We start from the raw sequence: 21,379 nt of genomic DNA on the forward strand, positions 1-21,379 counted from the left end.
GCCCGCGGCTTTGGCAGATCTAGTATATAAATCAGCATTAACTCAATACATTACAGATTTTTTTTAACACAACGAGGGCACTGTAGAGAACCAGGCTATGCTGTGGCAAGCTTTTAAAGTATGTTTAAGGGGAACTGCCATGTCGACAGAATTCTGAGTGCTGAGGGACATTCACAGAGAGCTGAAAAGGAGGGACGAGGAAATCTTAGGTTTACAGGAGCAATATGCCCATCACCCATCCCCTAGACTGGGGTTAGAAATCAAAACACAGGTAGAAGAATACAGGAAAGTGGCTGACCGCGAGGTCTGTTACTTTGATAGACCCACCGCGGGAAGACGTTATGGAGAACAGGAGCACCCTGGCAGGCTCTTAGCTAGAATGGTGCGGGGTGAACGTGGGCCAACAAATAAACCATGTATCATATGATTGGATGGGGTAGTAACTACAGAGCAGGCAGAGATAGAAGAAGCCTTGTATGAGTTCTATATGCGTCTGAACTCCCCCCCAGAGCAAAGCCACTGACCTAGACATAGACCAATACCTCGCCAGGATACCAACGACATTGCTATCTCCTGAAGCGAGAGATGCACTCGAAACCCCGATCAAGGTTGCAGAAATATTGGAGGCCATTAAAACCCTGTCTAACGGCAAGGCCCCCAGCTCAGTTGGACTGGGAGCCGAATTCTACAAAGAATTTGCTGGGCTCCTTGTCCCTAAACTACACGCAATCTGGGAGGAAGCGCAAGAGAAAGGTGAACTGCCAGAGACCACCAGGGAAGCAGTCATAACCCTGTTGCTCAAACCAGGGAAACCCCCTGAAGATTGTGGTTCACATAGACCACTATCGCTAATGAACACTGATGCCAAGATCTTCGCCAAGATCCTGGCTACTCGGTTGACACCTCTAATGCCCTACATTGTCCATGAAGACCAAGCGGGCTTTGTGACCGGCAGGTCCAGAGCAATGAATATTCGGCACTGTCACACAATATTGGCAGCAGTTCCAGACGACTTACAAGGGGTGGCGATAGCCCTGGATAGACGACAGTCTATTGGCCGTTTCTGTTTAGAATTCTTTAAAATTATGGGTTTGGTGGTAACTTTATTAAATGAGTAAGGGTACTGTATACACGCCCCTACGCTAGGATAAATGTTAACGGCACTCTCTCAAGGATAATGGAACTACTCGGAGGAACATGGCAAGGCTGCCCGTTGTCCCCTCTGCTTTTTGCATTAGTGATAGAACCCTTAGCGGACATACAGAGGACCAGATATGGCAGACTCGGGATACAGATACAAGGCAGGGTGGAAATTATTACACTTTATGCTACTATACTACTATATTTGAAAAATCCCGAACGCAATCTAGAAAGGGTCTTAGATGCAGTCAAGAATTTCAGATTCAGAGAATTTTCTGGCCTCAAATTGAACTCCACTAAATCCGGAATTTTCCCCCTGAATTAAGCAACCACCCGGTCAACAGATCTTCATGGACTCCAATGGAGCCCAGTCCATATTAAGTACCTAGGGGTATACGTATCCCGCAGACTAAACTACAAAGCATTGGCGAACACCCTCTGCGTTAAAATGGAACGCTGGAAATCCTGGCCGATATCAATGATGGGCAAGATAGCCCTCATCAAAATGATCATCCTGCCGAAATATTATTTGCTCAGCACAGTCCCGAGTAGGCCGGGCAGAGCATTATTTGCAAAAATAAAGGGTGCGTGCATCTCATTGGTATGGCAGGGACATGCAAGGCTGTGCTGGCAGACACTCACTGATCAATGCCTTCAGGGGGGACTAGCTGCCCCAGACTTTGAGATGTACTATGTTGCGGCACAGGCCCAATATGCAGCACAATGGGCAGCCGCGTACCTTTATCCGAACCAGGCGAAGGCCTCTGGCTCAGACGGGGAGCCAAAGGAGCTCCTCCACAAAATGGCCGAGGCACATCCCAAACGCTATAATACCATAAACCCGACACTTGTGACATGTATGGCATGGGCCAAAATTGCAGATATACAAGACACAAAAGCGCTATACCATCCAAGTATGCCATTCTGGGGTGCGCACAACATAGCTCCCACAATAGATACGGAGATCATTGCACAATGGGACGCCAAGGGTATTAACCAACTAGGTGACCTGTTTCCCAATAAGAAGTTCATAGCATGGGACATGATCAAAGAGACAGTGGGGACACGCCTAAACAGAAAATGCACTACATGAGAATGAGATCCGCCATCGTAAAACAGTGGGACGAATTCCCAACATAACCACCAATATACCCTGGTCTGGGGTATATGTTCACGGCTGGGACTGTGAAGGTAACGGCCTCAACACTATATAAGCTCATAATTACGTCCCGCCCCCCTACACCTCATAGAGCTAAGGGGATGTGGGAATTGGATCTGGGGCATTCAATTACAGATAAGCAATGGGTGCAAATATGTGGATTGACCAAGCAGATATCATGCAAAACGAGGTATAAACTAATACATTATAAGATTATACATAGAGTACACTACACTCCAGCTAAATTGAGACGCATATACCCGACAGAAGATGGTAAATGTCCCATATATGGGAGCGAGGGGGCGGATACGCTACACATGTTTTGGTCCTGCCTACACTTGAGTGAATACTGGGGGGATGTTTGTGAAGCATTAGATGCAATCGCTGACCAACCTGATGAATGGAACCCGATGATGTGCCTACTGGGAGCCACTGGGAAGATGAATCCCACGTGGCGGAAATTATTGAATCTAGGTTTATTATTAGCAAAGAGAGCTATACTTCTGAAGTGGAAAAGCAAGAGCCCACCCACCAAAAGTGACTGGGATAAAGATATGCTGTGGGCAAATGACAACGAAGAACTGAATATAGAACTAACACATACTGCAATGCAACCCAGGAACTTTTGGGGCAGATATAAACAGTACCTCATGGACAAAGAAGATAATGAATATGACGTAATACTGTAATAACAATTTAAGGTTGACACAGAAGTGGTAATGTTGTATTGTGATGGATGTGACAGGTGTGATTGTATAAGTTATGTAACTGTGTGAACTTAAATAAAAGTTAAAAAAAAAAAAAGAAATCCTGCTGCTTTCACCAAATCATGGAAAATGGTGGGGTTGGCTTCTGTTCTTTATGGAAGGTGGGAGAAGAAACAATTGTGCACTTTCTATTTCTGGGCAAACCATTGAAACAGGTGAGAGCACCGCTTTTGAAAGCATTACTACAAAACGAGGGAGTACACTCAGTGGTGGTTGCTGTAAAATTTTGCAAACGCACCACTAACCCTAATTGTGTGACAAGTGTTGCAAGTTAGATCCATCAGGCGTGGTTATGCAGACAAAAGATTTGTCTTGCTATTGGAGTTGATTTCTGAATTTGCTTGCAAAGTCACTACTGAGATCGAGACAGTTTTATTGTGGAGCTGCGAGTTCACTCTCCCTATTTTTTAAGATTTTGGATGCTTTTCTTATTTAACATTTTTCAAAACATTGAATTTTCTAGTGTATATAATTGTGGTTGAAATTTCTGATGAATAAGTACGGTGGGATTCAGCAGATATTGAAAGGGCGATTGATTGCACAATTACTGCCTTGATGGAATTATATCGAAATTACCCAATTTGATCGTAAAAAATCGATCGAAGGGTACATTTGACCGATTTTGACCAGTACCAATCGATCGGTTTAAAAAAATACTGAACATGTGGAGCTAAGGTTATGGGGGTATCCCCGTTCCCCATGTTAGGTATTTTTGGGCTTTTGGGGTTGCAGGATTGTCCCCTGCTTCCATCAACATTGGAGGCTGGGACGGGAAAGAAAACAAAAGAAAAAGGGTTCCTCCGGCGTCGGATCTGACTCGTATTAGAGGGATGGATCTGACGCTGCAGGGGTCCAGAGTAAGCCGCAGCTAGCAAGCAGGTAACTGGTAGGGGCGGTGTAAGGCAAATTTTGGTTTGTTTGGCAGAAGTGCAAATCGATTCGCAGTGAAAGATAGGGTTTAGCAGATATTGAAAGGGCGATTGATTGCACAATTACTGCCTTGATGGAATTATATTGAAATTACCCAATTTGATCGTTAAAAATATCGAAGGGTACATTTGGCCACTACCACTCGATTGATTTTTAAAAATACTGAACATGTGGAGCATGGGTTATGGGGGTGTCCCCGATCCCCATGTTAGGTATTTTTGGGCTTTGGGGGTTGCAGGCTGTCCCTGCTTCCTCAACATTTGAGGCTGGGATCGGAAAAAAAAGAAAAGAAAAAGGGACCCTGTGGCCTCGGATCTGACTTGTATTAGAGGGATGGATCTGACGCTGCAGGGGTCCAGAGTAAGCCGCAGCAAGCAAGCAGGTAACTGGTGGGGGCGGTGTAAGGCAAATTTTGGTTTGTTTGGCAGAAGTGCAAAGCGATTTGCTGTGAAATTTATTACAGTCAATTCCACTGCGAATCATTTCACTTCGGTCAAACAACCCAAATCCATTATATCTTTGTAAAGTATGTTAAACTTTAGTTTTACATTTTACAAGAAGAGGTTTTAGAAAATTAACGCACTTTCAACTTAGAATTGTTAAAGTTATGTGTTGTATTTGTGAATTTATATGCTTTTATGGCTTTGTGCAGAAAATAAAGCTATAATTGACTTGAAATTCTCTGATATTCAGCAGTGACGCATAACTCAGTGTTGGCCTCGAACCAATGGGGACATGACACGCTTCATGCACACCCTCAACAAAGCATTCCGAGTAGTGCACTAGAAGAGTAATCCAGTGGAGGCTTTCCCAGTTTGTGTTTTGGGGCCCATTCTCTGGGGATTCCTGGTAAGTTTGTGGGAGGATTGTCCCTTTCCCCCTCTTCATCCCTGATGGTCTAGGAGATCGCTTGCCAATTGTGAGAGCATGCTGGCAGACTCTGTTGGGCTCACAACGTGTCTCCGCGCTCTGTACTGGTGCGCAGCCGCAGTGTGTGTGTGTCTCTCTCCAGTAAGTGCACTGCTGTAATCAGGTCTCTTTGGGACTGTGGCTCTTCTTTGTGGCTACTCTTTCTCATTCGGAACATGGGGCACTGATGTTGCGTCTCACATTTGAGCTTCCCTGTGCTGTGTGAGGAATCCAGGGAATTCGTCCTTCCTCCCCAAGGGCGAGCCACTCCCTTTGGGACTGGGGAGAGGACCTGCTCTGCTTAACACCGCCTAGAGGACAGAGCAAATGGGCTTTCACGGGTGGTTACCACCCCTTCTGGGATATGGAATCCCCAGGTAAAGAGTCTGTGACATGTAATAATGTAACGGGGCATTTAACTGTGAAAGACCTGGTTGTTGAACCCACTCTGTTGCTCTCAATTCTGGCAACGCAGAACCAGCTGCATCTCCTCTCTTGTTTCAGAGAGGAACGTAAAAGGGCTGAGACCCATACTCAAGCCTGTACTGCAGCGTTGAGCGGATTCATCCTGGAGAGAGGACCATGTCGATTACATGGTGAGTGGAGGAATCCTGGAGGCTGCAGATCACTGCAGAGTCCAGCAGGGCGAAGAGCCTGAGGAGTCCAGGTCCCCTGAAACGGTAGATCCAACTGCCACAGATGTTGCTCTTCGGTGTCAATGAGCAACACTACAAAGCTGAGAACCCTTTGCGAGAGAGCTGACCACAACGGAAGAGTAGATCTGCAGCAACCGCAGGTAGCCCCTTGCCCCCTTAAGCAGCGACGCTGATATCCAGGTACACAGCCGACCCATAGGGGAGGGAGGAGGGCGATAAAGACTGAAGCACCCAACGAGGGGCTGAGGGCAATGTGCAACAGATATGGCCAGTGAGGCTGACCAGCCCACGCAGGGCGGAGAAACCTAGTACTCCACAAGGGGATGAGGACAATTTGCACACTTATAGCCAGTGAGGCTTAGCAGCCCATGTAGGGCTGAGAAATCTAGTACCACACGAGGGGGTTAGGACAATTCAAAGCATATAAAGGCAGTGAAGCCGGATAGCCCATGCAAGGCTGAGACACCCAATACCCCACGAGCAAGGTGAGGACAAAACGCAAAACATACGGTTATTGAAGCCGGACAGTCCATGCAGAACTGAAAGACCCAGCATCCTACGAAGGGCTGAGATGGTGAGAGCCCGTGACAGAGAGAGGAAGCAGAGGGCCAATGCCAGGCAACTAGAAATATAAGAGAGTCAGATGGTCTGAAGGACCGGCTAATCCAGCCAGGGCCGAGAAACAAAGTGACCCAGGGATAACTGAGAGACTGGCTGAAGAGCCAAAGTTCACACACTAGACTAAGAGAAATACAAGAGGGACAACACCACCCTAGAGGGGTGTGCTGGAAACAGAGAGCCTGCAATGGGGAAAAAATTACAGGAAGAGTCAGAAAGTATGAAGGACCAACTAGCCCAGTCAGGGCTGAGAAACAAAAAAAGACTGGAACAACCTTGAGAGGTGAAAAAGAGACAGAGTCCACGCGGGAAGCCCTACTCTGTTGAGCCACACGATTGACCGCTCTACAGATACAAGTGCTGCTATTTAGGACTGAACTTTTTTAATTGAGCAGGATATTGGTGAAGGGATAAAGAGCCCCCTTTTTCTAGAGAACCAGGAAGTGGAATTAACATATTTGAACTGCACCAGCAGGCTGTAGCGTGAACCCGAGACACAATTGGGTGGGGGGGTCATGCACCAGCAAGCCCAAGGCTAGAAAGGGGCAAGGAAATTCACTTCCCTAGGCTATGTTATGTTTTTGTTATTGTTAGTGGTAGGATCAGTCAGTAGGACAGATTAGGGTTGAACTGAGGGCAAAGTTTATTTTGAAAGAGCTCCTGATGAGCACCCGTTTGTTATTTTGTGGAAAAGGCAATTACCATCCTAGAAATAGGGAGAGTGGAGACATTTCTTTCCGTTAATAAACCAGAGTCATTTGAAAATATGTCTTCTTGTCCTTCTCCTATGTCTGATTTACCACAATTGTCTTTCTGCCTCAATCTTGGGTTATCTGAAAACAAAAACAAACACTGGCCAGCATCCGAACCAATAAGCAAAGCTTAGGATAAGGGTCTGTAAGAAAGCCTAATGGCAAAAGAGAGGGGGTTTAGGGATTTGGGCACTATCTGCAGCCAGTGAAGTGAGAACTGCCACTGGGTTTCTCTTTACCCTTCACACCTTTCGTTAAAAGGGACCTTATGCCCTCCTTGACAAGACCAGGGAACTGGCTGTGTAACATACCTTCACCCCTTCCCTTGACGTTTCCCTCTGCCCTTAACCGCTAGCTATAAATGCTAGCTAACTGATCCCTCACACCTGGGACAAAGCTTGTTTGACCTTTGAACTTCCATCAGGCATTGGTTGAAAAGTAAAGAATCTGTGCCCAGTAGGACCGCTTCCGGCCATTATGATCATTAACAACTGGACTTAATGTAGGATCAGAGTAGCTTGTGGATAGAGATTGATGTCCCCATGGATGCAGACAATCTGTACGGGACTCCTCATTTCTTCTCTAGTGGTTAGATCAGACCATATGGTTGTCTTCTTGCTGCCTGAGTCCAAGAGGGTTGTGGCTGGGAGACCTTAGATTTCCACCAGAAGGTGGAATTTTTAGTTGGTTTCTCCCATAGTGTGCACAGCCCAGGCTTCCAGTGCTGCTTCCTTCTCTTCCTCTAGAACTAGATTGACCAGATGGTCAGGTCCGGGACCCTCTTCCTTCTCCCATACAGGCTCCTCTGCCTCTCGGGTTAAGTGGATACAACCCTTGAGGAGCCCAATCTACATTGGTATTTCTTTGTGCTTCTCAGGGCAAAATCAAGCCAGGTGTCCTGGTTTGCCACAGGCAAATCACTTATGGACTATGTAGAGGGCCTGCTTTCTGCAAATCTATGGGAGTCATTGGTCTAGGTCTATGTTCCATAGGAGACGATGTTGTCGGAACTTGCCTTCTAATGAGAGGACTCTCATCTCTTTCATGGTCAGATGAACATAACAGGGACGTCATTTCACCAAAATGCCAGGGGTAGAAGAAGTGACATCACACCACCCTTGACCTCTGGTGACATTACAGGAAGTGATGCCATTTGACCCCACCCCGAAGTGACAGAATGGGAAGCGATGGAACATGACCTTTCACCCCTTGACAAAACAGGAAGTGGCATCATATAGCATTGTTCCTAAGTACACTACAAAAAATATGGTTACAATATCACTGTAATGCGATATACATTTCATACAAGAATGGATCACCATATGTATCATTAATATTAGTGTGTATAGGCCCATATTACCAAATTACTGTGAATGCAAGCAGATATCCAAGGCCAAATGATAATGATGTGTTATTATTTAGCACTTGCGCTTTATATAGAACAAATATACATACAATATCACCCAACCTATGTTGATACTCATTTAGCGACCTCAGAAGAATGAAAGGCTGAGTGGAGGTGTTTAAGAACAGACTAAATCAGTGACTCACCCCCTGAAGTGTGCCAGAAACAAATCTTTAATGAGTCTAACAATTATTGTATAGAATTCCAGAAAGACACACTATTTGTTATTCCTATTCTTTCTTATTTAGGGTCGCTGCTCAAAGTGTTACACGTTTAAGAGGCTTGAGCAAAAAAAACAGCCACTCCAGAGGCAAAGAGTCACATGGCACTGGCCACAGCCCAGGAACTTACATTGAAAAAAAGTAAAAGTAAAAAAAAAGAAAGATTTGTTTAAAGAAATAGGTTTTAGGAGTAGCAAGGGAGACAACAGGGGTAGACCTTAGGCGACCGCCAAATGACGTCCCTGGAACGTAAGTCAGCATTTATTTTTAGAGGGACCCACTGGATTCTCGGGCCAAGACAGCATGGGCATTATCAGTTTGGATGGCCTCTACAAAAGTAGGCTCATGTAGCTGCCCAATGACTTTCTGTAGGTACAGGGGAAGAGAATCTATGAATTGCTCCAACGCCAGCATTTCATTTACTTCTTCCAATTTTGTCCAATAGCCACTTATTTAGAAGATCGCTTAGTCAGTATGACAGTTGTCTAGGAGTCTCACTTTGAGGTAGGCAAATGTCTCCTAGGTGAAACCGATCATGTTCTCAATCTTGTCAGATCCGCTTGAGATTTCCACTCTTCAGATCTTTATATGGTATCTGCCCATCAAAGTTCAGGGTTTGGAAGGCTTGTTGTGCATCTCCGGTTAACAGAGGGGCGATATACTTGGTCCAACGATTGCGATGACAACTGCCCATTTTGGCCGCCGTCTCAAAGTTGATGAAAAAGGTGCATAGATCTTTGTCAGTCCCATGCTTTTGTAGAATAATTGGTGGATCGGCAGGTTGCTCTAGCTCTCGGCCAGCATACCTTGTAAGGCTGCCAAAGTCTCTTAATGTTGTCGACAGATGTTTAGCTGGCCTTTTACTAGGGCAAGTAACATGTCTTCCATCATTGTCGAAATGGGATCTCAAGGAGCAACTGGTTCTGTCCCAGTCATTGGAAAGGGAAAGAATAATTCTTCTTCCTTGTATGAACTAGTGGGATCTCCCCCTGTCTTAATCAAGGTCTGCTAACCTGCTCCCACAAGCTTGGATACTTCTCCAGTGGCTGTTCTTTTCTATCGCCTTATGTATTTGTTCCAAGAACCTTCAGCTTGAGGTCCCTGCCAGAATGCTCTGCCCCTGAGGTGGGGAAATTAGGGTGGTTGTATGTCTGACTATCTCGGCTGTGTCCTCAACTTCTTCCGGTACCGGGTCCAGGCTGAGGAATTTTAACTCCACGCCTATCAGATCTATAGGTCCCAGTGCTCGGTGCCTGCAGTTACTCAGGCATCCCTGACTTCAGATCTCTCATCCTTGTTCCCAAGGTGAAGGCCAACCTCTGTGTCGAGTACTATATGTAATCCCACCTCTGACTGGCACCATGTGTCATGGAGGACACAGAACCCACTCTGAGTCTTTGAGACAGTTTGAGTGTGTTTCGTTTTTTTGTGGGGGCCTAGGGACACCCCCTCTCTCATCTTGCCATGACCCGCCTCTCTAACCCAGGTGTCCATAACCCCCAGTTAGTGCAACCACATGTTGACCCCTGCTGTCTAAAGTCTGTCCTTTCCTAAAGCTGGTTTGCTAAATACATGCTATCAAAACTCTCTCAAGTACAACCTAACTCTCCCCACTGTAACCAAGGGTTAGTGTGCTAATGTGAATTTGGACAGTGCCTTGGACTTACTTAGTTGGATTCAGGCTAGTTCAACCACGCCAGCGCTCACTTCTCTGACTTGCACCTCCATCCCTCTGATGTTTCACTCCTCCTATTTCTTCGCTCCACCCTTTGATGTTACATCTCCTCCCAGTCCCCTTCACCACTCTTCCTCTCTTCTACTAGCCCCTATTACTCTCTTCATCCCACTCCACCTCCTTTAATATTTGTATGTATTTATTTTATTCATGTACGTATTGGCTTATCAAGTGCTACTCCTCTCCTACTAGCCACTACTCTTATCTTACCAATCCTCCTCCCACTACTACTCTCCTTCCACCAACTACTCAAACACTCTTCTATTACCCTGTATCATTCAATTCACATTCACTCATTACACTAACCTCTCTACTCATTCGCTACAAAACAATGCAAAACACTGGGGGTCTGGGAATCTCTCTACCAGCACGAACAAAGCCCAACGACCTGTTCTTGGGTGAATAACCCCTTGGAGAGCCTCTACCAAGTCTTTAGCTCTCTGTCCCTTTCACAGAGAAGAAATGTCCCTGCACATCAGTCTTTGTCCTGCCCAGGGGCAGTCCAGCACCGAAATACTAGGCAATTCTCCTCTGAACAAGAGTACCAACAGCAACCCCATACACGTGTTTCAGCCTTGTTGGGCATCATCAGTGAGGTGAAGCTGTGACTCTCTAAGAACATTGAACAAGGGGTCCATGTCTGTATCGCCATGGTAACTTAGGGTGAGACACAAAGTTAATTTATGCAAAACAAGGGGGGGTCTGGGAATCTCTCTACCAGCACGAACAAAGCCCAATGACCTGTTCTTGAGTGAAATGTCCCTGGGAGAGACTCTACAAAACAATGCACACACTGCAGAGCCACTGTCATTCCTAAGCCAAAACCTCACCTGCTACCTGAACCTCCCCACAAGCCACTGCTCTATCCTTCCTCCTGCTGGTCTCATGGTCGTTCTCCCCCTCTACCTCTTACCTCAACAAAAGAAAACACATTTCCTGCGTTGTGTTCCCTGCCTAAATCCCCTTCTCTTTGCTTAGAGTGGGCAGTTCTGTCTGACCAATCCAGTCCTGTCTTCCCCACAGAGGCCGTGTGTGTGTGAGAAAGTTATCAAAAGGGGGATGAGCCCTGCCTGCCACTTTCTTCAGACAGGCTCATCACATAACAAAGATAGCAGCGTAAAAACTCCAATGTTCCAGTTTGTGTTTTGAGGTCTGTTCTCATGGGGTGTTCTGCTATGTTTTTTCTCCTCTTCATCTCTGGTTGTCTAGGGGATCTCTTGTCGACTGTGCAAGCATGCTGCCAGACTCTGTTGGTCTCACAATGTGTCTCCCTGCTCTGCACTGTTGCACAGCTGCAGCGGGTGTGTGTGTCTCTCTTTCTCTGGTAGGTGCTGTGGCGAACTAGAAGTCGTCGGATGAGTTAATGCCATATCCAAGTTTTTTTTTTTTCAAGGGTTTTTATTATTAAAACGGCTAACTATTCCTATGGCTATGAGGGAAATTCCCTACCTAACAAAACTAAAACTGCCGGTGCACGTCACAGTCCAAAGTAAAAGCTTCTCCATCCAAACCCTAACCAAATAACTGGCCATAGCACTTTAGAGAAGTCAAACAAAAAGAAAGAGACCAGCACAAGGCCTCTGTGTGGGACTTCTGCCTGGGCCAACACAAAGTTCATCAATCATGGATTCCTTCTCCCAGGAAATAGGATTTATAACAGTTTTGAAAAGTTCTTGTAAAAGTCTATCAAAATGTTAGTAAAGTTTAATACTTCCACATAATGCAATTCTCAGGCCTCTCCATAGGGTCTAGATGTCAGCTTCTCAAGTCTTGACATGAGGTCTCCTTCCTCTCACGTAAAACAAGGTTTCTTAACGTGACAACTCCATTTCTGCCCTTGGTGACTGACAATAAGCTTGTCTTACTCTTACAGGTTTGAACTCTCCAGGTTCGCTTTCCTCCCAATTCGTTATGTTAGAGTTCAGGTTTCTTGGGCTTTTCAAAGTCCTCTGGCCCTCTGTCAGGCTTACTTGAGCGTGGCCTCGGTATGGCGTCTGCCTGTTCAGGTATTATGGGCTCTTGTAACCCCTGTGGCTTCTCCAGCTGGGACTATTAATATTGTTTGGCTTCTCAGGGCTTCCCAAACGCTCTTTTGCCCACTGATAGACTTCCTTTGTCTCTACTCTACTTTATCAGGCTCCAGTAACCTTGTTGCCTTCCTCAGCCTTGATAATCAAAGCTTGTACCCTTCAATTACGTTCTCTCTTCAGGAGCATTTGGTTCCCTTCTGTTGCTTGTCCCAGCAGTAAATTCACTTCTTATGTGGAGCTCGGGTTCCAGTCTCCCCTCTGCAGTCTGAATTCAGTGTCAGTTGTCGGGCCCAGGCTCACCACAACTTCCTTGTGGTCAAGCCACCAGATTGCCTCAACGTCTCTGTCTCCCTTCCAACCTTGGCATCCTAGTTGGTTAGAATGCTAGCCTTCTGGCGGACTACGATTGCTTTGCTCGCTCTCCGCTCTACCACTGGCTCCATGGTCTAGCGTGGCAACGCCCCTCCAGAACGTCTTTCTGTAACAGGATTGCCTCTGCGTAGGATTCTCTTCTCCCACTGTGTAGGAGTTCTCCAGGTCTGACCTGGCGGGAGTAACGCCCCCCGCCTGCAGGCAGAAATGGAAACACCGGCTCGGTCATAGACGGAACCAATGTTTCCATTGTCCCCATCCCCATGGAGTCCTATGGGACTCCATGTGAATCGGGATTTATGGAATTCCGCCTCCGGAATTACCGGTTCACTGGGTTGTAATGCCCCAGTGATTCCGGCAATCACGGAGGCGGAATGGTATTTCGGGTCCGGCAGCAGCCTGCTGGGTTTTCCCGCACGGCTACCGCAGGACTCGGAATGAGGCCTAATGTTTTCCAGACTGGGAGTTCCTTATCGGAATGGTAGTCCTGGTCCCCAAGAGGGGAGTCACTCCCAGTTAGGTCCCACTTACCCAGATCCCAATAGAAGGGTCTTGCTGAGCGGCTTAGCCTCCCTGGGGAGAAGGGACAAATACCCTGTATGATCTGCTGTGATCAGAACTCTGCAGGACTGTGGCAGCTCTTTGCCGCTCTACTTTCCCATTCGGAGCCTGGGGCGCTGATGTTGGTTCTCTCATTTGAGCTTCTGCGTTGTCTCTCTAACTTGATCTGGGGTTCTCTGAAAGTGAAAACAAATACTGGCCATTATCTGAACCAAGAAGCACAGCTGTAGAGAAGGGTCGGCATGCAAGCAAGCGGGTGCAAGAAAAGGGGCAGGGGCGTTGGCAGGGATTAGGGCCCTATCTTCTTTCAGCAAAGTTAGAACTGGCTCTGGGGCTCTCTTTACCATTCCCACCATTACCCGAAAGTGACCTTCATCCCTTCTTAACAAGGTTATCGCAACAGCTCATGTTCATTTGGAGGACACATAGCTCACTGTGTTAGGTACTTGTTGCTGAGGTCTATGCTTACATTACAGAAAACATGTTTGTTTCTAAATAGGGCCAAATCTGATATTCTTTCTGTGGTTGAGGAAATGTGTACTATTAAAATGGCTACTATTAGAAATAGTTCTGTAAAGAAGTAGAGGAAGCAGAATTGTTGGAGTAACCAGGATCACGCAGCAATTTCAGGTGATGATGAACAGAGACAGCTTTGTTGTTGTCTTGCAAAACAAGGAAACCAGCATCCTACGTTCATCAAGAATTGACTGCTCTAATCTGACAGGCCTCTAGACCACTCACATTTATAGGTCATTAGTCACCTGACATTTCAAAACTTGAGAATGTTCTGGAAATCGTCATTAGGACTTATGGCTGACATATCTAGTTCTTCATCAGTATCAATTTCTGGTTACTGTGCCACATGATAAGTCGTTCTCTAAAGCGTGCCGCAGAGGGGCGTGCACACCTTTCCCAGTATGACCCCACTCAGGGTCTCTACCAGCCAACCAAGCCAATTCCTATAATTAGATGGGTCTAAATGTCCTTGGCTGCAATTTCTACCAGAATGCACTTTTCAGTCCTCTGTAATGCACACGCTGGAATGTCCACCAGGGGAACAAGAAATGACAAAGCCAACAGAAAATTGCACTACCATAAAGTCTGAGGGAAAGAAACATCCAAAAGGTTTCCCAAATGCGTTGTCATTTGGATTGTGACCTAAAACCTTATTTTATTTCCTTTTTTATCCCCCTTTTTATTTCTTTTTTCCTTTAATTATTTTATTTTGCTCACACACTATCTCAAGTACACCGTATTATCCGTTAAGTTTATGTTTGACTATGACCCGTGTGAACGGCTGTCTGCCCATATACTGCTGGCACTGCCATTTTAGCAAAGGGTTTAGAAGTATTTATTTCTGTGGCAGTGTATATTAGCACAGAAGTGTTCACAACACTGGGCCTCATTACGACCCTGGCGGAAGACCATGGTGATATTAGCACCATGGTCCATGCCGGTAAGTTACCGACTCCGCCATGGAGAAAGGGGGATTACCACCCCATTACAAGGTTGGCGGGGCGGTAATTCCCCCTTCCTCCATGGCCCTTCCCCATTCCCATTTTTGCCCCATAGGGCTCAATGGGAATGGGGAAGGCGCTAAGTACGGTGCCACAAATTGCGGCACCCTAATTAGCACCAAGGTCCCTTTGCGGGTCCCTACTTTAACGGCTGGTCTACACCAGCCGTTAAGGTCGGGTCCCGCAAAGGGACCTCGTAATTAGGCACTAATAGGTTAACGGCGCCGCAGTCTTTTACGGCGCCGTTAACCCATTAGCGCCTAGGTTGTAATGAGGCCAATAATTGAACATTTTCTAAATTGTGCTGGAGTGCCTTACTGCCCGGGGTACTGCTGGTCTCCCAGTCCGACCCTGGTGCAGCTTCGTCATAATTTACCAGAACTAAGGCTAAGTAGTGCAAGTTCCCTATTTACCAGGGTGAAGGGTAAATCGTGCAGAATTTCTACTATTTAGCAGCACAAAGGGTAAACAGTGTTCATATTCCATTATTTACCAGAACACCTTGGAAGCAGCTCTGGAAGGGTCCTGCAGGGGGGGCAGACATCCATTGTCCTGGTAAATATTAATGTTTTGCTACTATGTTCCAGGACAAAGTGTAACTAGTACTGTGACAAAATGACAACTGCTCTGCAGGAGTACAGGCATGAGTAGTGGCTAAAGTGCCCTCTCAGCCCCACACTACTAAACCAACCGTGATCCCAATCATAAAAATCAAAGCCTGACAGGTGTACCTACTTTGCTTCTTTTGGTAACGTTGGCTGAGGGCAGGGTATACTCTTCAGGAGAGGTGTGAGCTGGTACAGATGCAACGCAAAGAACAATTGTACCGTGGCACCAAAAAAAAAGAACGTCCAACGTCCAACACCTACTGATACTGTAGTTCCTCCATGCCACGGCGCCATAAAGTGCTTAGCCTTATTACCCTTGCATCCCTCACAGTGTCAACGAAACTAGCCCATCAGGCAAGGGCCGGCGTATCAACTACCTTGTCTTGCTTTGATTACGCCTGTATATGCCCCGCTTCACGTGTATAAGCTCTCTACACCCTGCTGCATGTTGCTCCCGCTCGTTGCGACACCCAAATGTGCATGCTATGGTCTACTGCCTTGTCTAATTGCCTCTGAAATGTACATTGCTGCCACGGCACATTTAGCGCAAGTATAATTCGCCTGTAGTTGTGTTGTCCGCTCTATACTAAGGCGTCTGCCCTGCACTCACCGGATTCCATTGCTCCGCCCAAACACATCGTATTTCATCATGATAGCTACCGCTTACCGGTTTAACAGCAAACGCCCGACTGCACAGCATACTTAGACTGGGTTTATAGTGAAAAAGTCGACTGCAAAAATGCCGAAAAAAAAAAATAAAAAAAAAAATGGCAAATGTTTTAAAAAAAATAATAATTTAATGGGGGGTTCCCCCCCAACCCTCCTATTTATTTTTACTACCTAAACCCAAAAAAACATACACATTAAAAAAAAACATTCACATTTTTTTTTACATTTTTTTTCGACATTTTTGCATTCGACATTTTTTTTCCGATATTATAACTGGCTACCCTTAGACTGCACGGCGGCATCCATACCTGTTGAGCATGACCCTGATCCCATTGTTCTTCCCAAATGCTTCTATCCACATTACTGTTACTATATATTAAAGCTATAGTGAATGCATACCAGATCCCCAGTGAATGCACATCAGGTATACAGGGAAAGTATATTAGGCTTGCAGCAAATTTATATTAGGTCTACAGCTAACGCTTGTCTGTACACCAATAGAACCAGTAAGCATAGAACTTCTATACTCTATTCACATTCACCATGCCAACAATTACTGTGATAATCTGGAACTTTTATAGCCTGGGCACAATCCAAACATAATTGTGACTCCTGCCACTTGTGTATAATCTGCCTTATTTACACCGATCACTAAACTTGTATTATACAATCTGGATATAGTTGACCCTTTATTTTGCTTATTGCCTACTGCCATATCTTCATCATTCCATGGCCTGCACTACAGGTGCCTCCTTTGACTACGCACATTGCATTCTGCTGCATTTGTACTGCCTTTCAGCGTCCATTGCAAATTTCAACTTTAGACAAGTCACGTTTTTCTATATCCTACTAGGCTACGTGACAACAGTTAACAAGCATTGGCAATACCAGCAGTTCGGGCATTTGTGTAGGCATATGAAAGACACTTGCCAAGCACTGCCATAGCTGTATTAACTGGCCATTGATGGTAGCCGGTGAAGAAGGGTGCAAGTACCTGGGCATTTAATAGCTGTGCCTGGCATATGCCTAATACTTATACACAAACCGAAACTGTTGGCTTTGCCAATGCTTGTTTGAAACAGGACTTTGGTCAAGGACATGCATAGTGCTTATACATTGAGTGGCTGAAGGCAGACCTGGTTATGACATTTCTAATACACCAGTAGCACATTTACAGCCCCAATTAAATCATTAACTCTGAGAAGACTGCTTTGGAAAAACACTGGCAAGCACTTCAAGTGCAAAGTTTCATGGTAAGCCTTGAATAAAGCGAGCACAAAGAGTTTCCATGAGGAGGTGTTTTGGGTGCGAAGGGGCAGGAACTGCGTGGGAATGGCCGTAGGGACTAGTATGGCCATGGGCAGTAAACGGGTGGGCACATAACCAAACAACATCTGCAAGCTGTGTGTCCCTCCTCATATGCTTTTCTCCCTATTTGTACTGTAATGCAATAGTTTCAGTTAACAGGTGGCGCAAGTGCCACCTAATAACCTAAACTAATTAGATAAGTACATATATCATGGAAGAATAGAAACTGCTTGGGATATTATTTGTGTAGGGGCATGTTCAAAGTTAATTAAGAATCACAGCAGTCACATTACATCTACACTGACAACACTGATTTATGACTATGACATCATTCTGAACCTTTGTATGAAGTATTGATGCTAAGATTTAGACATTTCTCCTTACATGTGCATACCCACATCTTTTGGGAATGCTTTGTGGGGATTACATTTCTTATTAATATAACACCTACTTCACTACTTATTACAGTGTTTAGAAGCAGGACAAATATCTCATGGCACACATCTTATGAATGCCATAATAATGTTATATATTGTATTGAAAAAGGACTGGAGGGAACAGGGGTCAGGAGAGGGTGTGAGGCAAATATTATAAATGTTTCTTCTTATCTGCACTAAGCGTACAGCTCAGTGAGTTAAATGTTCAACTGTGGCATGTGCCTGCCTGCATTCTCCAAGTTCCAATGTTCGCAGTGCCTAATCAGCCCTTCAACCTTCTGAGGTTGATAAATTGAGTACCATAACAATTGGTAGTAATTCCACCATTTTTACAGCTCTTAGAAGTGGGAGGGTTCAAGCATTATGCGCTATACATAAACATGTGATGTAATAACATATGCTTGCAGCATTAGGTTAACTCAAGACTACATTGGCATCAAAACGGAGTATGTTGGCATGCTCAAAATGATAGGCCTAGAAAAGTTAAAACTGTCAAGTTGATTCTATATCAGAAGCTCTTGAAGTGCATCATCCAGCCTGCCTGCCCTAGTAGACAAACCCTGCTCTCTACCTGTACCCTAGCGTAAAAAGCACATTAGACACTGCAAGAAAGCCAAAACGTATGTCAAATGAGGAAGGTTCCTGGCAGGGGGAATTGTGGTGTGAATGTCAAACTGCAGTCTGCATTAAATGTAATGTTCACACATTTCGCCTGACTAGAATCTGTTATAAACACAGTTTCTGTGTGCTGCCCATCCCCAGCCCAGGCTGTTGCTTAATGCGGGGAAGGGTAAAGGGGGCGAGGGCAGGCTTTATGGAAGGGGTTGAGCTGGCCCTTTCTAGAGACTCCACTGCAGCAGCAACAACCACTACTATACTCGAATTACTTCCAGAAACCAGTTATGCTCAGTCACCAAGCAACCAGCCTGGCGAGGATACTCACATGGTGATAATGGGGCATGACTCTGACCCAGAGGAAGCCTACTGATTCTTGGTCCATGCATCATGAATTGCCAGACTCTGGAAAAGAATGTGAGGATTATAAAATGGGATCATTAGATGATTCAGAATCAGGCCTGGTGCCAGGGCCTTTCAAGCCATTCAGTTAGAATGGGACTCCTCTCTATGTGCTCCCCCTTTCGAAGTTAACAAGAAAGCTTAATCGCTTTTCTTAAGTGGTCATTTGGGGGTTGAAGCTTCCCTTCAGACTGTTTTTCTTTGTTTTGCTACTGTGGGATGTTCTAACCCACTAGTCCATGCCCTGCAACATCACTGTGCATTGCTTGCATCACAAACATCAGAAATGGCCGCCGGAAAGCATTCTGCTTGCTAAAAATCACCCAGAAGTGCGCAGGAGAACCTGAAAAATAGGCCACCAATCCACTTTTGCCCATGTCAGTGGTAACACAGAAGACCACTGCCAATACCCACCATTGGGCTACCCACAGAGTCACCTGAAACTACTTGCAAAAGCAATGCTGATTGCCAAAACAAACACAGAGCTGTTTCGAAATCTGTTTTTCTTGGTTGTCAAATTTGCAAAAATCATGGTTCACAACCCACACAAAAGACCCAACCTCCTTGTTGGGTGTTAAACATCATTCTACTTCAAGAATCCACATAAAAACAATATCAGCAGAAGTACATTTATCAGAACAAAATCCACCTTTAAAGATGCTTTCTGAAAAAAAATATGTTGAAAATGGGCGCAATACCGTTACTCGCCTCTGTCAGAAGCTGGCAATCTCTAAACCTGTCATTTTAAAGTTGTACATTGAATCAAAATATGCCAAAGAAGAGACTTCCTATCAAAAGCAAGATGGGTTGTTACAATTCAATCTCTATAGTTAAGAAGGCTGAAATTAAGAGATTGGTGGATATATTTGTAAAAATGTAATTTGTATTTTAGGACAAAACTGTTAAACTTGGTTTTCAAAGTGAGTAAAGCCAACTACACTGGCCTTCAAAGACATTCCACACCCTTTTACCCAACAAAGGAATCTTTCCCCCTACTCTCTGGTAAGAAACTGGCAGGCTGGTGTGAAAGGAACTGGGAGGGGGACTTTGGCCTGTTGTTCTGCTAGCAGACAAAGGACTCCCTTGAACTGAATGGAAATGCTAATTCGGGTGTGTTAAGATGGATTTCTGAAATCTGACCTGGAGAGGCAGAGGTTCAGAAGGCCAGCCTAGTTTCTTGGAACAGGGTAACCTCTGGACAAGCCACACCAATCAGGGTAGCGATGGCGGCGGTCAAGACTAAGTCTCAAGAGGGGTGAGGGTGACTGAAAGCCCTCAATGAGCACACACAGCAAGGGCACTTACAAATTACTCCAGAAAGGTGTTATATTAAAAATATAGACACATTTATTACAAGGCCTTTGTAACATCGACCACAGCAAAGAATCACAATAATACTAAAGTAAACCAACACATCACAATCAATACAGTATATATACAAGACCGAGGGGTCTAAGGAGTTATGAGCACAGAATATATAGACCACCTAGATGGGGAGTAAAACAGGCAGTGCAAGTAATCGTTAGACCCAGTTCGACATCAGAAATACACCTAACTAGGAGGCAGTCCAAGTCCTACGAAGAGAGGAGCCTTATGCTCAATAGTACATGCATGCGCTTGTGCCAATGGACAAATGAGGGTCTCTTCAAGGGTCTCTGACAGTTCAGGAAGGTGAATGAAGTGATGAAGAACAGGTCCCCACTACTCAAGCAAGACCTCCACTTGCAGGCGAAGGCAGGTTGAGAGGGCGGGATAGAGTCGCTATTTCGCAACAGTGGTAGAAAAGAAATGGGCTCCTGCGCGAGGGGCCACCAGTTGGGGATCACCATCATTTCCTCGACTCGACTTCTTGTTGTAGGATACTTGGCTCCTTATCCCTTGTTTGGTGTGAACTCAGGAGATCGGCATGGTAGTGGTGTTTTCAGCCACCTCTTATCCAAAGTTCCCTTCGCGCCAAAATGGAGAGGACCCAGTGGGAGATCTGCTCACAAACACTCACTCCATACGTGGACCAATCATGGACCACGGTGGTCCCAGGCATTCAGGACACTCCAGACTCTCTGGCACCCAGGATGTGTATTGGTAACAGACATCCCAGCCCACATCCTTGAGGCACACAAACAAGGCATGCAGAAGCCTGCAAAAGCTTTGGGTTTCGCGGAAAAGTGCATGACCAAATAAGGACTGACCCGGGTCTACTCGACCTGGGGAAGGTGAAGGGGCAAAATGTCCAAAGGACAGGACAAAGAACCGTGTGCCATGGCCATTTTGGAGCCAGGCCACCTATTCGTGCCAAACGCGGTAAGCGCGGATGACATGGCAAAAAAGGGTTCAAAACATAAGATAAGCGATAGCTGCCACCAGTCCCGTCCGTGACACACCTGCACAGTTCATAATAAGTCCAGCAAGAGTTTCTAGGGCCTTTGAAATGACTATAGACCCAAGAGTGCAGTAAAGTAAGTTAAATTGCACTCTTGTTACATGTTGCACAAAAGCTGCAACATGAGGAAAGGAATAAGGGAAACAAAGTCTCCCAGTACTGACTGTCTTAAGGGCATGTCAGTTTCC

This window comes from Ambystoma mexicanum, chromosome 14 (assembly GCF_040938575.1).
Source record: "Ambystoma mexicanum isolate Mex_15411 chromosome 14, UKY_AmexF1_1, whole genome shotgun sequence".
Classification (NCBI taxonomy): Eukaryota; Metazoa; Chordata; class Amphibia; order Caudata; family Ambystomatidae; genus Ambystoma; species Ambystoma mexicanum.